The sequence below is a fragment of the Sus scrofa genome, chromosome 7, assembly GCF_000003025.6.
Source record: "Sus scrofa isolate TJ Tabasco breed Duroc chromosome 7, Sscrofa11.1, whole genome shotgun sequence".
NCBI lineage: Eukaryota > Metazoa > Chordata > Mammalia > Artiodactyla > Suidae > Sus > Sus scrofa.
Window position 1 is genome coordinate 24,864,149 of NC_010449.5, and position 6,853 is coordinate 24,871,001.

The 6,853-nt window shown below is 39.3% G+C and overlaps 1 pseudogene; it reads right to left on the reverse strand.

Moving 5' to 3' along the window:
- Positions 4,683 to 5,183, reverse strand: LOC100153969 (annotated as a pseudogene).

The window sequence follows — 6,853 nt, forward strand, 5'->3', positions numbered from 1 at the left end:
AGAAGAGGAGAGAAAGAACCCAATAAACAAAATTAGAAATGAAAAAGGAGAAATCACAACAGATAGTGCCGAAATACAAAAAACTGTAAGAGAATACTATGAACAATTACACGCCAATAAATTTGACAATCTGAAAGAAATGGACAACTTTATAGAATCTTACAGCCTGCCAAAACTGAATCAAGAAGAAATAGACCAACTGAGCAGACTGATCACTAGAAATGAAAAACATCTTTTTTATATTTATGCGAGTTTTTCTCTGTTTATTGTTTTTTTCTTTTTTTCCTGAGATATTTAAGATTCTTTCTTTTATCATTTCCTTACCATTTTAAGATAATTCTTTAGTTGTTCTTGAGGGGTAGGTGTGCTATCGACAAATTATCCTAGTTTTCCTTCATCTGAAAATGTGTGGCTTTTCCCCTTCACTTCTGAACAATAGTTTCTCTGGATGTTGAGTTCTGGTTTGACAGGTTTGTTTCATTTTTTTGTTTTGTTTTGTTTGCACTTGAAAAATATTCTGCTTCCTTCTAGACTCCATGGTTTCTGATGAGAAATATGTTGTCATTTGAGCTGTTTTTCCTTTAAGTAAGGTGTCATTTCCCTTTGGCTGCTTTCAAGATTTTTTTTCCTGTAGTTATCAGAGTTTGATTATGACACATCTTTGTGTGTGTTGTTTGGTTTTTCTCAACTTCTTGAATCTACAGTTTTATGTCATTTGACAAATTTGGGATATTTTCAGCCAACATTTCACTGAATACATTTACCAGTTCCATCATTGTTTTCTCTTGGAACTCCAATAACACAAATGTTAAATTTTTGTTACTGACCTCTATTTAATTTTTTTTTCAGTATATGGCCATACCACTCTGAATGCACCCAATCTTGTCTTTTTTTTTTTTTCCCGTTTTTCCAAGAGTTTAGCTATTTTCCATTTGTTAATTCCCCACAGAAGGTTGAGATCTCCTAGCCGGTGTTAGATTTCAAGTGTATTTTCCAACTAAACATGAACCCAGGGGCTGAATGTTAGATGAATTGGCTAAGATTTTTGCAAAGTCCCATTGCATTAGTTAAAGGACAGGACATGGAAATGGCAAACGGTGCCCAAGTGTGTTCTACCAGATAAAGGAGCCAGAACATGCCCTTAGAAGGAGGACATAAAGATTCTCCTTATCTGGTTTCTTTCTTGTGGATGGCACCAGACTTCCAAAACCTAACCAGCATGACTGGGGAGAAATGGCTCTTCACAAAGTCAAGTGGGTCCTGGGCCTGGCACCTCATACCTCTGTCAATACACACTTTTCTGGTACTGCACCTCAACCTCTGACCATATGGGATTTCTTGGGCTCTACCCTTGGCATGTGGTGGCGCAAGATCTAATAGCCTGATATAAATTATCTGAGCACCTGGTCCTAATGAAAACTAAAACATCTGAGGAACCTAGGAAGTACCTCACTAAATGCAAATTCCCATAGAAGTGGCCGGCTTACTACTCAGCACCTTGGTGTACCAACATGCCAATGTGCTGATTCTACAGCATAAGGATATGGCAAAGGAATTAAAATTATTACTATCTTAACATGACAAGAAAAATAACAGATAAACTCACAGATTAATAACTAACTTTAACAATTAACCTTAACAATATTTCTGGATACATAAAATCAATTATATTCTGCTTTACTAGAAACAAATTAAAATCAAAGTCAAAATAATGACACCATTCACAGTAGCATCCAAAAGTAGCCAGTATCTAGGAATAAATTTAACAAAACATAAACAAGACTTCTATATTGAAAACTAGGATACATTATTGAGAAAAATCAAAGGACTTGCATAAGTGATTAGACTTGCATAAGTGATTAGAATACGCAGTTGGAAATGGTAAAAGTAAATATTTTAAACCCTAGACAATCACGGATCTGACTTCCATAATTTTTTCTAGATATTTTATATAAGTGGAATCATATGACCTGTAGATTTTTGTGTCTTATTTCTTTCACTTAGTGCAATATTTTTGAAGTTTATCCATTTTGTAGTAGGTATCATCATTTCCTTTAAATGTTTTCATTTCACATAATTTATTCTATTTTATGGCTAAATTATTCCATTGCATGAATATAACACAATTTGTCTATCCTTTCACTAACTGATGGATAGTTGGACAGTTTATAGTTTTGACTATTTTGAATAATATTGCTATGAACTTTTACATATATCTGTCAGGACATATATATTTTATTTCTCTTGGCGAGAATCCGAGGACAGGAAATGCTTATCATATGGCAAAGGTAAGTTTAACTTTTTAAGAAACTACCCAAGTGTCTTTCAAAGTAGCTGTAAGATTATACATTCCCAGCAGCTAGGCATCAAGGATTATAAAGACTTTGTATTCTTAAACAAAATTACAATCATGATGATAGTAATGGAAACGATAATAACTTATTTTATTAATTTTTATTCTTATTAAGTTTCAAATTTTATTCATCAGGGATCCATTGTGTTGAAAGAAATGAGATGAATGAGCTTGGGACACACATTACCAAAACTTGAAACTCCCTGTTCTAAACTAAACCTCAGCTGGTCAGGGATGTCATTCTGGACTCTGTATTACTGGTATACATAACCAATAATGAAACAATGCAAAAGAAAGTATGTCTTAAAATAGATGTATGGCAAGTTTTAGCATCTCATAAAGCTAAAGCCACTCATTTCTCATTGTGCCTTTTTTCAAAAATTTCTCTAGAAAAATTTTTTTCCTCATAAAGATAGGAATCAGCACCTTAAGTTCTAAAACCAACAAATAATCTTCTTGCTTTTGGGGATGGGGATATGGCTAGAATTTAATACTCAATATTAAAAAATAGGAGTTCCCGTCGTGGCTCAGTGGTTAAGAATTTAATACTCAATATTAAAAAATAGGAGTTCCCGTCGTGGCTCAGTGGTTAACAAATCTGACTAGGAACCATGAGGTTGCGGGTTCGATCCCTGGCCTTGCTCAGTGGGTTAAAGATCCAGTGTTGCCGTGAGCTGTGGTGTAGGTTGCAGATGCGGCTCAGATCCTGTGTTGCTGTGGCTCTGGCGTAGGCCGGTGGCTACGGCTCCGATTAGACCCCTAGCCTGGGAATCTCCATATGCCGTGGGAGCGGCCCTAAAAAAGGCAAAAAGACAAAAATAAAATAAAATAAAATAAAATAAAATAAAATAAAATAAAATAAAATAAAATAAAATAAAATAAAATAATAAAATAAAATAAAATAATAAAATAAAATAAAATAAACAAAAAAAAAAACCTTTGAATTGATGCTGCCCATCAAGAATTTGTTGGCAATGTGTGTCCCAAGCTCATTTCTACTGTCTGTTCTAAGCAAACTAGATATGTCTCTAAAAGAGGATTAAAGAGCTTTACCTGTTGGCTGAAGTCCAGACTGACCTGGAAAGAGAAGGGAAGATATATACTTAAAATAAATGAAGGTAAATCCCCAGGCCCCCTGGCCCAGACCATCCTTCCAGGATTTCTCTAATACTGCAACCCACACAGCATCATAGCAGGTAGACATAAGAGCAGATTTTGAGAGCATGTGACCCATGAAATTTCTGTGACACAAATCCAGCCTAATTTCATCAGCCTTAGTGTCCATTTATCTCAGGACCTCCAGCCCAAATCCCCACGCATGTAAACCTTTTCCTTATCTGTAAAATCCATCACCTCTCATGTTACAGACATAAGTTTCCAAGTTTCCAAAGACTCTTAAGTCTTAGATTTTCAGGAAATTGAGGTCAATCGGGGAAAGAAACAGCTTTAGATGGGGCCATGGATATTCAGAGAACTGTATTTCTTCCTCCAAAAAGTCTGTGGGGCATCTCTGCCGCCAACAGGTCCCTCACCTTTCTGACTCCTGAAGTAGAAGAACAGCCCCACCGCCAGGAAGAGGATTCCCAGGACAAAGCCCCCAAGTCCACTCAGCATCTTGTTCTGTGCATTTTCAGACCATACCCCTGAGAAAACAGGCTAGTTTTAGTGGTTTTTTTAACCCAAATCTAATTTCCCTAATTGAGATTCTGAGATTGAGAGCTTTGAGAATGAGGGAAGAAAATGCCCTGAGAATGCCCTGAAAGAACTGGAAAAATTGGTGACTTGGTAGAAAAAAGAGATTCAAGAACCACATTGAGAAGCTACAAGGTTAAGGCATTGAACTCATTTAAATATCACAACCCTGACATAAGGCCTCAACTTCAACATCTGATGGATGAGAAGCTAGGGTCTCAGTGATGTAAGTAGCTGGTCTAGGGTGACAGAGTCAATCAAAGGCAGAGCTGAGGTTGGACTCCCGTCATGGCTGGAAGGTCCCTACATTGTGGAGGATGTGCCTCTTCTCAGGTCACAATGAACTCAGAGCCACAATGTCAGAAGTACAAGCCCAGCCCAACAAAGGGACATGGAGCCCAGGGCCATGTGGTGAACTGTGACCTCCATGAACTGTGATCCCATGGAGGTCAAAGCAGGGACACCTCTGCCCACCAGACAGAATTGTCTCACCAGCAGGTATAGGTATTTATAGAAATTATCAAAGCGTATTTATAAACTACTAGAGGACTAGAGAGAAGATATAGAATATCACCTCAGGAACTTGTGCTGAAAAAAAAGAAAAACATGGAGCAAATAAAAATATGGTGTGGGAAGAAGTGACACCTGATACTCAGGGGCAAGCACGTCCCCTCCTTGGTGCCTGAGGGACTAGAGAGTCAGAAAGCCTCTCACTCCATTCCACTGTGACAGGGCTCGTCAGGCTGGGGTGCTCCACTCGGCAGCTGTAGACCTCTCCACTCTGAGGAACCGTTTCAAGCATCACCATGGTCTGGAAGGTCCAGTCTCCATTAGGGATCAGGCCTGTGGAGACCACCCCCGCCGCCTCTTCCTGGCCATTCCGGAACCACCTGACCTCCACGTGGCCTGGGTAGAACCCGGTCACAGAGCAGACCAGGAGGTTGTGGTGCTGCAGGGGCTGGGTCTTTGCAGGATACACCGTCACTGTGGGCTCAGCTAGGAGACAAACAACAGACAGGAGTAGTGAGGAGGACAGAGCACGTCTCCTTGGTTGGCTGCCTCTCTGAATCCAGTCTCCTGGGCCAGCCTGAGGTCCCAGGCCGGCCTCCCTCACAGCGGGCCATGTGGCCCCAGGGAGTTAGTGCCATGAGCCTTGCATTTCCTCCTTACAGAATTCACCTCCTAGATTTCAGAGCTCTTGGGAAATGGTGCATGTGTTTCCCTTTTCATGGTATGAAACAGATACTTACTGTTGAATTGAAGTGTTTACAAATCTTTGCAAGGCACATAATGTATTCATTACAAGCATCATTTGTAAAGCCAGGCTGCCTGGGGTCAAATCTAACTACTGCCTCTTACTGATTGATCCTGAGAAGATACTCACATTCCTCTGTGCCTCAGTTTTCTCACCCATAAGAGGGGATAAAATGTGATTTATCTCCTAGTCTTATGTGAGGAATGAAGGACAGAAAGTTTATAAATTATAAGAGGCAATTAGACTTCAACATATGTCAGCTATTTATTATCCTCATTTGACTGGAGAGGAAATAGGACTCAAAGCTGTGTGTACAGATGGGGGAAGGGCAGTGGGGAGCTGTGGGGACAGAGGATGAAGTCCTGGGAATGCTGTCTCCACACACTCAGAACACCTGAGAAATGGTTCTACCCTGGAAAGGAAAGAGACACTGGTGCTTCTGAAACTCCCTGAGTTGAATCCCAAGAAAAGCATGGGCGCTGCCCTGAAGGAGAGGGAAATGAAGAAGGAACGTAATTGTTAAAAGTTCGTATAATTATGCTCCTTTGATCAATCTGTCTCTTTTGTAAAACGAGCATATCTCCTATTGGAATTAGTATCATTTTATATTTGTTTTTATGCTAACCTTTGAGTTCAAGGCAGAATTTAGGACTCACTAATATGTGCTTAATACTTGAGATAATTCTTGACACTAGCAGCCACAATAAATACATATTTTTAAAGGAGAAACCTGGAAAAAGTTTAATTTTCTAAATTCCAAAATAATGAACTGAATCAAAATATGAACCACAAACTGATAAATTGCTGAATCAGATGTCAGCAAATTGTTGATTTTATTGTACAGAGAGCTCATAAATTCATGAGAAAAACACCAGAACCCCAGAGGAATAGGCAACAGTTTTGAGCCCAGCAACAACAATTAGCCAATACATATGTGAAAAAAAAAAAAAAATGTTCATGAACCTTAGAAATCAAAGAAATATAAATTAAAATTAAAAAAAACATAAATTTTAAACTTAGTATTTGGCCATATTTGTTACACACAAAAAAAAGATCTAACCAAAGGGAAAGTGAGGCAAATGGTTACACTATAAAAAGAAACAATATGTCACTCCTCTAATATGATTAGCATTATAAAAATAGCACCATCAGCATTTTCAAGGACAAAATTATAATTCAAAAAGTTGGTCTCACAATCATTTCAAATCTGTAAAAATATATACACTCAATAAACAGAAAAACAAGCAATTTAGACCTCAAAGGAGCCTCTGAGAGGTCACAGGTGCCTCAGGGGGTCCCCTCCCCCACCTCTCAAAAATCAGCCTGACACCTTTTCTTTACTACAAACTCCTGCACCCAGATTTCAGGGGGTTCAGGAGAAGAGGGCGTGGCCAAGAGCAGGTGGTGGCTCTTGTCCTCCCAGGCTCCCAAGCCTCTCACATTCCTCCCCTCTCCTCCCCTAGACCCGCCCCCAACCACAGAGGCTAGAAGCCCCTTCCCTCATCTCTGCCCTCCCTCTCCCTCAGCAGTCCTCCCTCTCCCCCCCTCCACCT